This window comes from Maniola jurtina, chromosome 14 (assembly GCF_905333055.1).
Source record: "Maniola jurtina chromosome 14, ilManJurt1.1, whole genome shotgun sequence".
NCBI classification, from domain to species: Eukaryota; Metazoa; Arthropoda; class Insecta; order Lepidoptera; family Nymphalidae; genus Maniola; species Maniola jurtina.
Window position 1 is genome coordinate 7,308,759 of NC_060042.1, and position 18,599 is coordinate 7,327,357.

An 18,599-nucleotide genomic window follows, 5' to 3' on the forward strand; every position below is an offset into this window, starting at 1 on the left:
CTCTACAACGTTTGTTTTCAAATTATTTAGATTAGTCGTCGTCTCTCTGTAATGTGTGTGACTTATGTGTTTGCACTTTGCATGCTTGATGTAAGTTGCTAACTTACTAGACACAACGTTTTTAGCGATCGTACCTGCCTCAAAAGGAAAAAAAAAGATTCCGACGAATTGAGAACCTCCTCCTTTTTTGGAAGTCGGTTAAAAAGGAACCTTTGCTCTTATTCTGTAAAAAGTTGCAGTTAACCCTATCTTAGTCAAGTCAATCGAGAAATAACGAAAAATATTTTATAACAACACATATTATAAAGTAGACGTACAATTTTGTTTGTGATTTGGTTCTAACGATTACTTATTTAATCAATCCGCTATTGAGCATGACCGTATGACTGATACTATTAATAAAATAAAATATAAAATCAGATAATAATCAACACAAACTGCCTACCACTAGAATATAATAAAAGTAAACCATAATAAAAACGGCGAAAGAAATGATAAATAGCCAATATTTGAATAATATTATCGTTTACACTAATGGAGTCTGTCAAAATGTTAATTAAATATCTCTATGATGGGCGTATTAATTATTGAAATGATAGTGAAAATTCAAACATTTGCAATAAATAATAATATTAATTAGGTTTGATTTATTTGTGCTGAAATTGCATATCAATCGTGCATCAAGCTCTATTAATTAACTTTCAATCACACTTCACACTAATATTATACAGGAGAAAGTTTGAGTGTGTGTGTGTGTGTGTGTATGTTTGTTACTCCTTCACGCAAAAACTACTGGACGGAGTTTGCTGTTTCATTCTGACACTGGAGCATCCTGAGGAGATGTAGACCTCACAATGCACAATGCAAAGATTACATTTGCATTTAAGCATTCCCTGTATAGGCGAATACATGAAATAACGCCTGCTTCTTCCATTTGCTTGTGTGCGTTATGTAGATAAGTTGAACGTAGTAACACAGACACTCCTCAACATACAAATAATATTATTGTGGTTAAGTGTAGTGACTGTAGTGTCCAATTACTTTACTAATTTCTCGAAGGTTAACAAAACATAATGACAAGCATAATAATTAACAGCATGATAATGGAAGTTATGTAAGTGTACTTAGATCATAATAGCATTTTGGGGTACGAGAGACCGCAGGAAGCGTGAGGTGACGCGGCACATATGGAATAATGGAGTACCCTCTCCCCACCTAATTTACCTACTCTATTCAGCATTTAGTTAGTATGTATAGTGTTCAGTATAAACATAACCTACTGAGAGTGACTTTTATTAAACAAATGAATAAGTACATACCTACATATTTATTAAAATACTAGCTGATGCCCGCGACTTCGTTCGCGTGGATATATGATATTTAAAAATCCCATAGTAACTCTTTAATTTCCGGGATTCAAAGTAAACTGTTTGATAATCTAGGGTATAATCTATCTCCATTCTAAATTTCAGCCAAATCCTTTCAGTAGTTTTTGCGTGAAGCAGTAACAAACATACACACAAACTTTCGCCTTTATAATATTAGTGTCATGTGATTTCTGCCGTTTCCTGTGGATACGAGTAGGACAGGTAGTCAATTTCCTTTGAACCAACTGAATGACACATCACTTATTGACAATCTAATAACAAGTACTAGATAATACCCGCGACTCCATTTGCGTAGATTGAAGGATTAAGGTTTTAAAAATCCCGTGGAATCCTGTGAAGCCCGATTAGTTCCAGACCCTTTTCTTCTTTCTTCTCTCTGGGCTGGTTTCCACACTTAAGCGTTTCGCGATGGGTGTGCGTCGCCCCTCCTCACCGAAGTCTTCACTCCAGCCATCCAAGCTCGCTCCAGAAGCCGAGTAGATCGCCCAGGTTGCTAAGGGCTTCTTGAAGTGAGTTTGGGGTAGTTTCAGACCCATTCGGGCCTTTCGTCATGAGCTGGTTGGCGCGACGCGTCCAGAACTGAACCACTTTACTTCACCTGACACGGTTGCACCGAATTCCCCGCTTCAAAGAAAAGTGGAAAAATAAACTCGCCCGAAACTAATCTAGCCACACGCCGAGCTTCGAAATGGTACGCGTTTTTAATCAGACATTCCATAATACTTTTTTTAATGCCGCCTCCGAGCCGAATGGTTCCTCTTAATTTTTTTCTCCCGCCTGAATTTATGGTCCTTTATTCGCCAGGGTCTAACAGGTAAGCGATGTTATAAAAATAAAGTGTAATTTTATGTTAAATCTATTGACTGTGCTTATAATATGGGAAGTTATTTATTGAATGCTTGTGCACTTAAAAGATTGAAGGAGTAAATAGTAAAACCATCTTTTCCTAATTAGCTCAGGTTCTAGGAATATGTATGTAATTGTAAAGTGCTGTTTTATAGATCGCTTTGGTACTCTCTACTCCTTTTAAGTTCATACATTTCTCATAACTATCTACAAATTCCTGAAAGGCCGGCAACGCATCGGCGGTACATCTGGTGTTCATAGATGGCGGTAATCACTTAACACCAGGTGACTCGCCTGCTCGTTTGTTCGCAATTTTTTATTAAAAAAACAGTTACGTTCGTTGATTTACTCCACCAGTTAGGTATCATCGTATCGTCAAGGTCAAGCCAAAATGTCTAACAAAGAGTCCACAAATTTCCATTTAATCTAAATCACAAAAATAGCTAAAAGTACGTATTTATTTGCAAGTTATATCAGAAGTAGGTAATGCTTATCAAGCGGAAACCGGAATTATACCTATCTAAAAAAATATCGTAGCGTCGCATAATGTTTACCTTGTCATGGACACGCTTCGCTACCGAATATTTTATAACTTCTTTATAATCATTCGGCAGTACAAAAGCTTATCTTGGAACTCACTTCATTGCCTTTATTGCTATGCTTAAATGGATCTGGCATTGATCGTCCAAATCGCCTGAAGGCAACCCATTGTTCACGGTTACGTTAGATATGATCTATTCATTACGAAGGAACTAATCTTACGTTTCAGAAGCTTGTGTCCTTGTACAACGGATACTCCTGTAAACGCTGTCTTACTTATAGTTCTTTGTATTACAAGTTGTACGAGTATAGTTGTCGGGTGCCGCCACGTAGGTATTGTATAGATACAACTTAGGCTCCTGCCTCCTACATTCAATTTATCTGTAATATGTCGATATATAATATTATTACTTACTTAGCAATGTAATTGTTTGTCTAAAATTATATGAGCTTTTTTGACGAATATCTGTTGCTAGGTAACTTATCGACAGACTAAAGATAGATCAAGTATAGGAACCCGGCGTTATTCTATTAAAGCTCATAATAATATGTGATAAGAAAGAATCGAACTTGCAACATTTAGAGCCATTACATCTTAGTTAAAGACCTGAGCATTCGAATAGCTACATCAGGAAAAAACGCAGATTTTTTTTCGTTTAAATAAGAGAAATAAATCAGAGGAACCATCTAGATAGATAGTCTGCATCCCGGATTTAAACATAGCCCATTTTTGTCCCGGAAAATAAAATACTTCCCGGGGAATAAATTACCCTGTCAACGCAAGTGGAGCTGGACAATACTAGTTTAATTGATAAAATAAAAACAAATTCTCTTTGTGTAGAGCTTTCTTTTTCTTGTAATGGCGGAGAGAGTTTTATTATACGTTTTTTCGAAAAGTGATTTAGTAGAAAAGCTATATTAGGGAGGGATGTACAAGTACGTATAAAGGTACCCGTGTTCATTTATCGGAGTTCCTTTTCCTTATTTCATTTTATTTGTATTATTTTTAGCTCTGTTTTAGGACTAAATCTCAGGTAGGTACCGTCCTAATTCATTGACTATCGGCATATTTGCCTGCTATCCTCAAGTAAAGTTTTCCGTCAAATAAGTAAAACGATTTTTCATACATTGATTTTTCCTCGACACAATGAAAAATAATTCCTGCACAAGTGTAAATTAATTTATAACACCCCCGACAAGTGAAGGTTACAGTAACTACATAGAAAAGAGCTGATAACTTTCAAACGGCTGAACCGATCATCTTGGATTATAGCTAAAACACTCTAAATCAAGCCACCTTTCAAACAAAAAAAACTAAATTAAAATTGTTTCATTAGTTTAAGAGCTACGATGCCACAGACAGATACACACGTCAAACTTATAACACCCCTCTGAATAAACTGAGAACATCTCAATGAAAAAGTAACGCAATAAACCGTCCCTACTAGTTCCAAACTATTATTTTAATAACTAGCTGTGCCCGCGACTTCGTTTGCGTGGAATAGCTCTCAGCGCGCTTTATATAGCCACGGACGCTCAGGCGCGAGGCGTGTAGTACGTACACTGTACGTTAAAAATGTTCGCCGTGATTCTTTAAATTGACATAACTTTTTTATTTATGAACCGATTGACATGAAATAAACACTAAATGTTAAGTGAAGCTTACTACAATATATTAGTGAAAACCGTATCTAAATCGAATAAGCCGTTTCTGATATTAGCGTGCACAAACACACAGACAAACAGACAAACAGACAAAAAAAAATTAATTACAATTTCGGGTTCGGCATCGATATAATAACAACCCCTGCTACTTTTTTTATATATTTCCACTGTACAGACACCACTTTTCTACAATTTTATTATATGTATAGATAATCTGTATAATCCAAGTAACTCCATACGGCAGAATTTTAACTAAGTTCTGTTAACTAATTTTAATCCGGGAACGTGGCGACTAACGACCGGATATTTTTGGGTAAAGTTATTTCGACGACACTAAAAAGATAATTATATTGGGACGTTCCTGCTCTTGAGATTTATTGGATGCCAGACTTTATTGACAAAGTAAGATATTTTTATACCTACTTACCTATCTACGGAAATACGATTAGATTTTACGCATTGAGTGGTTTATGTTATTTTTATTTTTTGTAAAGCATTATTTTGTAAAGTTTTCTACACTTGCACAGGGTGTTTCATTTTTTGGCTGTTACCTTTTTAGTGCTTGTCTCAAGTATTTCTAGTGCTTGACCTGTCCAGGTCTTTAACTATGTCTTTATGATATCAATGCAAAAAATCACGCCAATCCGTTGCTCCACTTCGGCGTGATTGAAGAACAGACCGTTAAACCAACAAACAAACACACTTTCTGATTTGTAATATGGGTAGTGATTATATAAAGCTCAGAGGCTTATGAATTAATAACTACGTAAGTATAATTATTCACGTGTTTTTATGTTCATTAAAATTAGATTAACTCTTTTCCAAGTGTCGAAGCAGACAAAGTGCGTAGCCGTTTAAAGTCAAAGTCAAAATCATTTATTCAAAGTAGGTACAATTTAATTTCTAATAATAACATACCCTTTAAATTAAATTTTATTTTAGGTATCCAACAAAGGCTACATAAATTAGAAATGCCGCATGTAGCTATGACAAAAATGAAACCGGAGCTCAGAGAGTTGTCTTCATATTAGAGCAGCAACGTCCCTTGACTTTTTAGCCACTCTGGCGCTGGACGAGCTTTTATTCTATCTATCTATATAATGGCCCAAGATCCCAGTGACGCCAGACGTTACCTACGACACAAGTTAGTACTGGCACTGCTATATTCCACACATTCTGTTTCTCAGAAAATAAGTAGTCTGGTGTTTCCGGGATTTTGCTCTATAACGTAACTTGTGTAACAAGAGTAAAAATGTTTACTTAAAATGTATAGGTACAGTGACAGGCCGTAAGTCGCTTAGCACATTAATGATCATATTCGCGTGGCACGGTTACACATATTATGCGTTAGGTGTGTTGCGCGACCGGTTTTTGATGCGAAATTGCTACTCGAATTCTGAGGCCGACCGTACTAGTTTCAGTTTGGTTATCATGCATTAATGATCAAAGCGCTTTGATATCTGATGTTGTCTGGTACTCTATAAAATCCCGAGCTCATTGTCAGAGACGGAACAATGAGAAAATCCTCAACTCTCCTTGAACTCAGGCAATTGAACAGGCGAGTGACAGCTCTTGTACTACAAGTGCAACTGAGGCTGCTCTGCTCATCCAATTTATAAGGCTGTAATTTGTTTGCGCTTTTAGTTCTAAAGGGTATGAATATAAAGTGTCCACTTACCTCCATATTTTTTGGCTAGAAAAATGCACTAACTTATTGTATAACATCGCCCTTCGAACTGTTATGGGCAGTAGCGAACTACCCTGTATCTTGTCCTTTTTGATCAATGATGAGTGATGAAACTTATCTAGATGTACTTGATAAGTACAGCATTGCCTAAATCACACTTAATCGTCCCCAAGAAAACAATTGCATACTAATATGTATCTAAACGCAAGAATTGCTCGTAAAGTGAAGATGGTACATTATTTTTTGTATTTCAGTACATTACTTTAACAAGTGTAAATTAAAAATTTATAACACCCCTGACAAGTGAAGGTTACAGTAACAAGAAAAAGGCTGATAACTTTCGAACGACTGAATCGATTTTCTTGGATTAAAGCTAAGAACACTCTCGATCAAGCCAGCTTTCAAACAAAAACAAAACTAATTTAAAATCGGTTCATTAGTTTAGGAGCTACGATGCCACAGACACACACGTCAAACTTATAACACCCCTCTTTTTGGGTCGGGGGTTATTGATAAATAAAAAGTTGTTTGTATAAACAGGTATAAAATACGGTAATTTTACTCACGAGGCTATTTGCTTGTACATACTTACTTTGTACTTAATCGAATCCTCGGTGGCGGATCAAACGATTTCCCCGAAATTAAATGAGTTTGGATTTAACGTTCGAAAGGTTTGGATCTAGAAATTTTCGGATTGAATTTTGTGGTCTAGAAATCAATCGGTCATAGACTTAACGTTTTGAATCTCATTTTACGCTGCGGCCAAAGTTGAACGAATTGGTATTTAAAGTACTTTGAATTTTGAACTTAATGTTCGTAGTCCTAACTCATACAATATTCTGCTTCTAAGCTGTTTTGTCCTTGGCGGAGACTTTCCTTGAGTGGAGACCGCGTATAAGCAAGCGTAGTGTGGGACGCCCTCCAGCACGATGGACCAACGATATGACGCTGCTGGTGGGAAGTGGTTGGATGAGGATGGCTGAGTGGATGAGGTGGTTTCGCTCTTTAGGGAAGGCCTATATCCAATGGTGGATGTCCACAGGCTGATGATTGTGATGACGATGAAGCTGTTTTGTAGGTAAATTTAAACTATTTTTTATAGTATCAAAAATTGCACACTTTCTGGTGATCCTCTACCAGCCATTGTGACTATAAAAGTAGTTCAAGTTTCTACGGCAGCTATGTTTAGTGTTCACGTGGTCCATTTCGACTGCAATGGTATTGATGCCAAAAGTTATAAGCTGCTTAAATTCAGCCGCTTAGCTGGAATACAGCAGTCCAAGTGTAGATGTCGAGCCTTTTGTTATTTTATAATTAGGACAAATGGCGTCGGCAGTAGAAGTTAGACAATCAGAAAATGTTCAACTGCCCTTGAATTTAGCTAATTGAACAGTTGATTGACAGATCTTGTGACAACCGACTACACATCGGTTTCGCCTCATTCAATATTTAAAAGTTCAGAGCCAGAACTTATTCACGCAGGGCTGGCTCATTTTTTTACGCCTGGTTGTTTAGATATTTTGTGTAATAAGTATACAGTATGTGAGTAGAAGGCGGGAAGAAATCCTGTAGCATCAGGAGTAAGGAGTTGGACCTAGCAATTTTTATGGGACCACAACGAAAACTTCTGCTGTTGATTAAAAATCTGCTGAAAAACCGGCCAAGTGCGAGTCGGACTCGCGCACCGAGGGTTCCGAACTCGGGTATTTTTTCGACATTTTGCACGATAAATCAAAAACTACTATGCATAAAAATAAATAAAAATCTGTTTTAGAGTGTACAAGTAAAGCCCTTTCATATGTTACCCCACTTGGTATAGTTATCTTACTTTGAAAATTTAAACACATTTTAATTTTTTTTTTTTAATGATGTAACCACAAATTCACGGTTTCGGATTTATTCCTTTACTTGTGCTATAAGACCTTCCTACCTGCCAAATTTCATGATTCTAGGTCAACGGGAAGTACCCTATAGGTTTTTTTGACAGACACGACGGACGGACGGACGGACAGACGGACGGACGGACAGACAGACACACAACAAAGTGATCCTATAAGGGTTCCATTTTTCCTTTCGAGGTACGGAAACCTAAAAAAATTGCAATTCGGCCCAGAAACCTCGAAAAAGTCGGAGTATAAAAAAATGGGCCGAATTGAGAACCAACTCCTTTTTGGAAGTCGATTAAAAACAAAACTTCTTAGTTACGCAGCGTAGATATTCTAAACCAAATGTTCAAATAACAGTGCTCCAAACGGTAGCTACACAATCACATGTACAATGAGAGAATGCTCAACCGTTTTTGAACTGCCTCTCGTATTACAAGTCGCGCTGTTCTGCTCATTAACCATTGTTGAGTTGAGCACTAATTTGTTGGCGTTTCCATTTAATGCAAAAGAGACAAGTGCTGATTATAATACATATTATCATTATGTATCTTTTTAAGTAAGTACAGTAGATTACACAGTATGTTAATATTTTGATACTGTAAATTAACAAACTTCTTTGAGCTTCATATTTTTAATTTTTGTTTGTTCTTGATTATTCTACTCTCTTTAGTTCATATATATTGATCAATAGATATTCCAATAAAGCGAATTTAGAAAATATCGATGAATATGTTTACCTACTTGAGACACCTTTTGAAAAAAAAACCTACAAAGGAAGCGTAAAAGAGCGAAGATTCAAAAGCATTTCAGTTAAAGTTAATTTTCATTTAATAGGTACAACTAAACCTTAAAAATTAATTAATCCTATAGTATTAAAATTGCTCCTCTAAAATAGGTAGGTAGATAGGAATTATTGTGCTAAACGCGGAAGAAAGACATTATAACTTAATTTATCGAGAACAAGAGACCTGCATACATTATAAGTTAGCACTTCGTTAACTGGATACAAAGTAATTAACTGTGAAGTCGTTTCTTACAAGTTAAAGTTGCTCCGGGTAAGGGAGAAATTTATAACTGCCTTGTTTTATACGAGGGTAAAAATACTCCTAATTAAGTTGACTCTTTGAGCGCATTTGGCGCTATCTACGAGTACGCATAAGAATATGAAGTAGATCTCTGCAATCCTATCCGGGTTTCATGGATAAAGGTAAATGCTCATATAGTACAGTCAGCAACAAAGCCGGGCTTGCATCCGTCCTTAGTCACTTGTACTGGCAGGTGCAAACCTAGATTTGTTGCTGACTGTACCTGTCGGAAAAAACCCAGGCTCGGTGTAACGAAATGTAACTCAAATTATAGGTATAAATGAGTAACTAAGGCCTCATTCGCACGAGAGCTTTTTTAACGTCCGTTAAAAAAAGCGTTCAAATAGAACAAAATATGCATTCCCAAGAATCTGTTCACTCACACGTCAACGCTTTTTTAACGCACACTTTGTGGGTTCAGCGGAACGCCGGGTTTTAACGCAACGCTTTTTTAAGGCCTCATTCGCACGAGCGTAAAAAAGTAATTAAGTTATGCGACGTTACTTGTTTCCATAGTTACTTAATAGATAGTAGATACTAACATAAATGTCTTTTAAATAAAACATTAAAGAAAGATGAATTTGTCTGAAAAATTAAAAGTTTATCGGAAATAAATCGCAATCTCCATTGAATTCTAAAGGTCTTAATAGCGATCTTTAATTGATTTGCTCTCCGACTCCATTCACGCTAGAATTTCTCGGAGACTGATAGATAGATAAACTACGTACCTACCTACCTAGAGGTAGATCGGTGTTATAAGTCACAGGTCTATTATAACTTTTTAATACTAATTAACATTATACAACGATACTTTAAAAAAATATATCGAATGGAAAGGCATAAATAAAATATGAATCATTCGTCGGTGGTGGTATTTTAAGAGTAGTACTTGACTTTGGTGTCGATTTTATCTTGTTTTATTTTATGGGTAAGTAATTTGGGTCATTCGTGCCGATGCAACAGTTTGATATAATAATATATTCCGTTGCAAGGCCCCAAAATCCTGAAAGTCTATCTATGCCAGTAAAAGGCAAATAAAACTTATTTGCGGTAGGTACTACCTATCAATAATTCTACAAATGGATGTAGCAATAGTGCGGTTGCGTTCAATATAAATCGACCCGTAGTTGGTATATGTGTCAGGGCGATACGGCGAGGCAATCGAGCACTAATAGAATATTATCTGTATTATTATGTACCTGTTAGACTAGTTCTTATGTAGGCGGGTAAAGGTAACAGCCTGGAGTCCTAGTGATGAGTAAAGGCTTCTTTCCTCATTTGAGTCATTAATTTAGATATCTGCTTAAGTAACTATACAGAGCTACTGTGTGAAAAGTTTGTCAACAAAGATAGGGTAGGAATGGTCCATAGAGATGTGTTGAGAGGTGGAGACTAGTGCGGATACAATGTCTCCTCCATAGATCGCAGTCAGTCGTCAATTGCACCTACATAGTGTTAATGATACAGCAGGCACCGTCTCATCTAATGCTAAAAAGAATGTAGAGTAAGCATAAACTACGTTAAAAAGTCTAAGTACCATGTACCATTTTGACCTAAGAGTGATGTTATATAGTAGGCAGTAAAAAAACAAAAAAACTTGTGCTATTTTGATCATGTAAGTAGGTATATAATGAACATTATATTATATACTTAGTACCTAAGCCAACCAGAGTAACTGGCTGGCTGGCAAATTGGCTGTGAAATCCATTAAAACAAGACGAAGGCGTGGTCGGGATGATTTATCTATGAACCTTGGCGTAATTGAACGTATTTGGCGCTCATGTTTGTGACAGACTACGTTCATTGTCGATGACATACATATCCATATCTCATTACTCATCAATCACCAATATTTCATAGTCATGTATTTGATGTGCTGAGCTTTGTTTGTGTCCACTTTTTAACCCCCGACCCAAAAAGAGGGGTGTTATAAGTTTGACGTGTGTATGTGTGTATCTGTGTATCTGTCTGTGGCATCGTAGCGCCTAAACGAGTGAACCGTTTAATTTAGTTTTTTTGTTCGAAAGGTGGCTTGATCGAGAGTGTTCTTAACTATAATCCAAGAAAATCGGTTCAGCCGTTTGAAAGTTATCAGCTCTTTTTTAGTTACTGCAACCTTCACTTGTCGGGGGTGTTATAAATTTTTAATTTACACTTGTTGAACTAAAAGGTACGCTTATCAGTTGCTTCCTTTTGGCTTTGACCTAGTCGGGGAAAAAATGGGTTATGGTTCACGACCCAGTGGTACATAGGCTAATATATTATGTTTTTAAATTCTAAGTAAGGCATAGGAAGGTAAAGGCTAAAGTCGGACCATTAAAGTCGGTTATTCATTTAGTTAACAACTGGAATTAACATAACTTAACCGCAACTATATTCCAATCCAATCCACCAGCCTGCATGCGTCCAGTGCTGGACATAGAACTTTTCTAAAAACGATCCTCCGCCGTTCTCATCCCACGGCCCACCTTGGTTCATCGGCTCCTAGGATTCCTACACAATCTAGACATGAAAGGAAAAAATACTTAATTGGTAGTACATTACGAGTAGGTACAAACTAAATGGAGCGGCTGAAAGTAATCGGAGGCGGGCAAATTCAGGCCACGTGCACTTAGGACCGGTCGGATCGCTTCCGTAAGAAGCACCAGCTATACCGGTTCCATACAATTTCCTTACTTACACTCAACCTGAGTTCGTTTACATTGCACCTATTCGTGTATATCCGACTTGCTTTAACGTGACTGTTTGCTAAATTGGTATAAATTGTCCAATGCAATTTAGAGCTCGTTCACACAGGCTGCGTAAGCGTAGACGTAGCGCGTACCATTGCGTTGTAATGTATGGAACTGTATGAAACATGGCATACCGCTTGCGTGGCGTGTACGTACACGTAAGTAGACGTAATGCGTGCAGTTATGTCTACGGGTTCACGCGCGTCACTACGCACGTGTCACTTGTACGTGCTGTATACGCAATTGGTGTGAATCGGCCATTAAATGTATGTGTATATGTAGGTATAAAGTAACTTCTAAATCTAAACAACCAAATAATAATGGCTTTTTATGTTGAAGAAAGCTACTCTTACAAACATCTAAATATTAGAATAAGAGTTTATTCAAATAATTAAATTAAATAAATCTATTATATTTATTGGTTAAAATAAATAAAATTTGAGCTCAAATAAATATTTAAGTATCTGATATTGGTTCAAATAAATAAAATTGAAGATCTGTTTGTAATCTCATATCTTAATGGAAACGGCCTTCATCACCGCATTTGTTGTAATTAATATAGGTACTTAATGGAATTCCAATAAAAAAATATCGCATTTCATTAATTTTATCTACTCCGAACTGGCACAGAATATTCTTTATGAACTGAATAAATGTGCAGGATATAAATAAAATACTTTTATTTTTGTGCTGGATTTTTGCACCTTGCTAATAATAATAAATCACTTTTAGGAGAAAGTTGTACCTACCGATAGTGCGAGTATATTAAGTATATAATAACTGTAAACATATAAAGTATGTATGTTATTTTGATAAAAGAAGTTTTTCAAGATAATAAAGACCTATTAACAAATTAAACATAGTATGGCGACCTTCTATACCTAATACCTATTTAAAGCTACGAATATGTGAATAATATTGTAAAATTAGCATTGGCCATTATGGTTTTTATGGGTATTACACAATTTAAAATAGCACCTTATTTTACGTTAATATACTGAGATAGACAAGTGAGAACAAAACAATGTAAATACGAGAATAAATTAATTACTATTCAATGTAGCTATTACCTACGAAAAGTAACACGTTTGTTTTAAAACAAGGTGAGAAAAGCGGTTTCTAGTCCTTTATAAAACTAGATACGAGCAAGTTGTTTCTCATTAAATTTAATCACTTTAACAAGAAAGACCTACAAGTCCAAAAACCTAAATGCTTTGTGACTGCCGGTCTCGTCGGCATCGTATTAACAGGGCTCTCTCCGTCACTCGTTTAATACAATCGTAGTTCCAATTTCATTTGAATATTAAGCAACCAAAGTCCATGAAATTTTGCAGACATATTCTAGAAACTAATATCTGTGTCTGTGGTGTTTTAGATTTTTCTAAAAATACGTAGTTTAAAAATTACAGGGACTCAAAGATTTGTATAAAAATTTTTAAGACCGCGTAACTTTGAAACCGAATATTTTAACAGAAATCTGGGAAACCACAGACATAGATATTAGTGAATATGTCTGCAAAATTTCATGGACTTTGGTAGCTTAATATTCAAATGAAATTGGAACTACGATTGTATGAAACGAGTGACGGAGAGAGCCCTCTTAAGTGCCTCAAGTGCAAGAATTCTAATAGAATCTTGTTAACGATCTCGACATGCCATCGCTCTCCATCACGACTTTTTATGTAAACAAGAACATTAGAGGCTGCGGCTATTCTACTCACTTATATTGTTTCTTGCTTAGAAATAAGGTAAGCTAATTCCTAGTTCCATTATAAAAAAATATGCGTGATCCGAAGATCCAATGTACGGTCGACCTCAGAATTCGAGTAACAATTCCGCGAAACTATTGCATCAAGAAACTGTCACACTTATTTCCTTTTTTTATAGAAACGCCACACACATCTAACACATGTGCATAAAACCACGCCAATATGATCATTAAGGTGCTAAACGACTTTTGGTCTTTGACTGTATAAGCTTACAAGATACACCGCGACAAGCCGCGAACTATAAAAGTTTAATGATGTTTTCATAGTCGCTGAACGTTCCTCCCTGTGTTGGGGATAATACGCAGATAAACTTTCAGCTTTTATGAAATAGCGAAGGTCTGGCACGCGCTGGCTCTCTATCAGTGCAGCTCCTTCTGCACAGTCAATTACACCGTAACAAATCTATACAATCAGTTGACTTGGAAAAGTAAAAGCTACGAGTAAGTAACTATTTGTGTTTCACAACGACCCCCTTTACTTTAAATTACTTTTGTATTAGTTTCTAATATAACCTTGTTCTTTTAAATTAATTTAGCTTTTAACAAATGTATAATTTGTATTTAATTACTATGACATGGTAAGCTGTAGGTTGACTGCCTCTGGCCATACCTTTACTTGCTTTTGTGGAGCTTACATAGGGATTTCAGAATTCTCTGTAAATAGATATTACATACAGGATGTTCTTAGACGATTTGCTAAGTTTCGTGTATATCTATGTAATACTTCGAATTTCATGACATTACATAATATAGAGAATATGAATGCTTATGCTTCAAACCACCATTACCCATTATTATCATTAAAAAGATTTCGACGAATTGAGAACCTCCTCCTTTTTTTGAAGTCGTTTAATAAATACAAAAGAATGTTTGTTTGTAGGTTTGTCCTTCAATCACGTCGCAACGGAGCAACGGATCGACGCGATTTTTGCATGGACATAATTGAATACCTGAAGAGAAACAAAGGTTAATTCTTTTCCCGGGAATTTTAACATAAATCCCTAAATCCACGCGAACGTCATCGCGGGCCTCAGTTAGTAAAGAAATAAGTATAATTCATTGGATATGAAGGTATTAAGCATAGGTATGGTATTAAGCATAGGTATAAGCTTAGGTACCTATTAACATCTTGGTCATTCTATATACTATAGATACGAATCTAAATAAAGCGTTTTGTATTTATGGAAATCACAGTTTTAAGGGGTCAATAAATACAGGTCACTCGACTCTACTTGATCCATGTTCCCATGTCTGAAGCACACCCGATTCATTGAATAACCTCTGATCCTAAATAAACATAAATAAATATTCACTAGATCGTACCATCCCCGTTCGGGAATATGGATTTGTATTGATGTACGCTTGAACTTTGACTTTATTAAGTAAAGCAGGTACACAGTAAAGATACCTACGCAGGAATTAATAAATGATTCATACTATTCATATTCATGAATCATCGCTTTCATGAATATAAATATTTCATGTGTATTGTGTAAGAATTGTAAAATGAAAAACACTGATTATTATTAAGTAATTATACCTATTCGAAACGACCATTCAATTCAGTCCTGTATTTTGCTTCCTTTTAAATATAATTCGGTCATTCTTTACGTTTTCTTTTTAACTATTTTGAAAAAAAGGAGGTGGTTCTCAATACAACACACATTTTTAGGGTTCCGAGCGTCCGAATGACTAAAACGGAACCCTTATCACTCGTCTGACGGTTCGTCTGTCTGTTCATCTGTCACAGGTTCACAGTTTAATTTTTTATAATATGTGCATGACAGCCATTTTGAAATTCCCCATCTTAGGTTTTTATTATTTTTTGTTATAGCGACAGTTGAAATACATACACACTCTGTAAAATTTCAAATCTCTACCTATTATGGTTCATGAGATAGGTACAGCCTGCTCACAGATAGTCTCGTTGGAACCACTTCGGTATGAAACCCTAACAATGGTAACAAACCAATGAACAGGTAGATACAATCTCTTATCCCAAACCTAATCTTACTCCTTTCCGTCATGGAGCGGTTTCAACATCAATGGTAACAAGTAAATTAAAAATTTATAACACCCCCGACAAGTGAAGGTTACAGTAACTAGAAAAGAGCTGATAACTTTCAAACGACTGAACCGATTTTCTTAGATTATAGCTAAGAACACTCTCGATCAAGTCCACCTTTCAAACAAAAAAAAACTAAATTAAAATCGGTTCATTAGTTTAGGATCTACGATGCTACAGACAGATAACACAAGAGATCAAACTTATAACACCCCTCTTTTTGGGTCGGGGGTTAAAAATAAAGCAGCTTTGAAGTTAGTTCGGATAAATTACACTCGTTTAGGTGAAAATTTTAACATAAGCGGAAGTGCCAAAAGCAACGGCACACAAGTTGTGCGGCGCGAAAAATTCATTTGTCACACGACCTACCGACCTACTTTTGCGTTAGGTACGTTTTTGCGGGGCTGTTAATTCATTTACTTGAAATTATGATATTTGTAGCTATGATTCGGTGAACCCTTTTATGCTTATATGCATATTTACGCGCCGTGATGTGGGTCAGGTCATATTATGGACGGCAAGAAAATTGGAGTGGTTTTCAGCTGGGTAGTAAACTTATATGTGTACTGTGTATTCGCAATGTACACAAATGTTGTGTAATGTACTGGCGACAAAAAGTAGCGCCTACCTCTACTAATAATCTTACCTATCTACTCTAATATTAAAGAGGTTGTAAGTTTGTATGTAGGGGGTAATCTCCGGAACTAATTATCGAAATCTGTAAATTAATCACACAGACAAAATTCCTGTCATCATCCATTTTGTATAGAGACAGCTTGCATTCTGGAGATGGGTATAGGCTACTTTTTATCCCGGAAAATCAAAGAGTTCTCACGGGATTACAAAAAACTAAATCTCAAGAGTGAACACATGTAACATGTAAAATAAAGGTTAAATGAGCATCTCCATTTGGAAATATAGCTAGATAGACAGGTAGGTAGCTAGTTTGTAAAACCGGCGGAATAATCAGAGCGTGATATGCAAAATCGCACTGCGATGTTAGAGCGAAAATGAAATGCGAAAATTGTTTTTACTTTGGGATAAAATCCAATGATAAAATAAAATAAAATGTCAAAATAAAAATTGATGAGTTTCAGCGTAAAGTATTGATGGATTTGTATATAAAATGCGTATCGGCGCGTCTGTTCAATCTGATTTGTGGAAAATATTCAGCATAGTGATACTGTTTATATAATACATAAGTTCTGTTATTTGTAACAAATTAATAAGACTAATAAGATAAAGATAAGACTATAAGATACGCATTAATAAGATATTTTAGCTTATACACTATGTATGCTCCAATGATCTCTATAGTAAAAAATCTCTAACGACACGTCGCGTCGGCGTTCGTTAAACCTCTTTGTATGGCGACTTAGTTACCATGAAGCAGATTTGGTAGTAACCAGTTTACGTAATTGCCATACCGTTTATTCCGTGCACACTTGACCCAGAACTGAAGTTTTTCTATGCACGTACCTACTTAATTTGCATTTCATAACAGTGTTTTTTGTTTTTGTTTCAATCTGTTTGTAAATCTATCGTGTTCAGTACCTAAACACGCCACATTTGCCTTAGATGTAACTTTGATAGATTCTGTAGGCAGATATTGTTATTTATAATAAGTAGGCAGTCATTTAACTTTTTTATAAATCTAATTCTAGAGTCAAGATTAAATTAAGAGTCAAGGCAAGCGCGATCTATCTCAGGTTGTATCACCACTTGCCAGCAGATGTGGTTGCAATTTGCAACCGAGCGTTAGCAGCAAGTAAGTGTTACGCACAGTATTTAATGAATAACCTACCGTACAGTTGCCGTGGGGCTTTCCTTCAACATCAAATCTCAATGTTTCTTAAGTACTACTGTACCGACTGTAAATCCAAAGCCTACTTCAAAGGTATATCAAAGGTATAGGAACAACTATTCTCTGTAACGTCCAAATCTACATCCTCTGACAACATCATACTGTGCGTCCACACACTGCTCTACTCGTGCAACGCCGCACTAGGTCGCTTGCCTTTGCAACACGATGGACGATATTGCACGTTATAACGATATTTTTACGATTGTTTCAGGTAACAATAAAGACAATGGAGTAACATTCATATAACTACGTGTCTTCATTCTTATAAGGTATTTAATACAATAATAAAGTCCTGGACCTGCACCCTAAGTACAATCAAATGCGAGAAATCTTTTTCTCAGCTTCGCACCTAGTCAGTGCCTTCAACCTTGCCATTTTGAGTTGATAAAATGAAACCAGCGCGAAAAGTTTCAGAAGTAGGTACCTCCACAGTAATGGCAGGTAATGGTCTAAAAAGTTAGGATTGTCAATCTTCAGCAATGTTGTCAAAAAATTGCAAAAGGGAGCAAAAAAATATATGTCATTTTTTTTTTCATAAAAACTTTTGCTGGAAATAATATAATTTGGTACCTACTACCTATTACCTATTAGTAAATATATAAATATTTTATTATCTTTCTTTTATCAAAACACAAACACAACATTGTGACACACGGATTCCAATAATATTTTTGCATATCGGTGTGTATTTTAAAAATCGGTTTTGGCATAAAATATTTTTCGATAACATAATTTAGAAAGTTTTTTTGTTTTTACGAAATATCAGCTGACAGTATCAGTTTTCCGGTCCGAATAGATAAAAACACAAAAAGCGATGTTTGCTTATCCTATTTATCAAGTTTAGCAATTTCGACGCCAGTTCGTGTAAATAGATAACATGTTTTTCGAGTTTAGTAACTAAGCTAGGTTAGGAGTTTAGGGTAGGCTTTTACCACCTTCCTGGCGCAGTGGTGTGCATTGTAGCCTTGGAGTGGGAGATCCCGAGTTCAATTCTTTGCAGTAAATTAGTAATTACTTATTCTGTTTTGGTCTTGTTCGAAAAACCGATAGACGTTGAAATCCTGTCGCCCAAG

At 36.0% G+C, this 18,599-nt stretch overlaps 1 protein-coding gene across 1 annotated transcript in view; it reads left to right on the plus strand.

The window, feature by feature from the left end:
* The window catches only part of LOC123872156, a 170,328-nt gene that overhangs the window by 95,764 nt on the left and 55,965 nt on the right, over positions 1-18,599 (plus strand). The window lies entirely within an intron of this gene.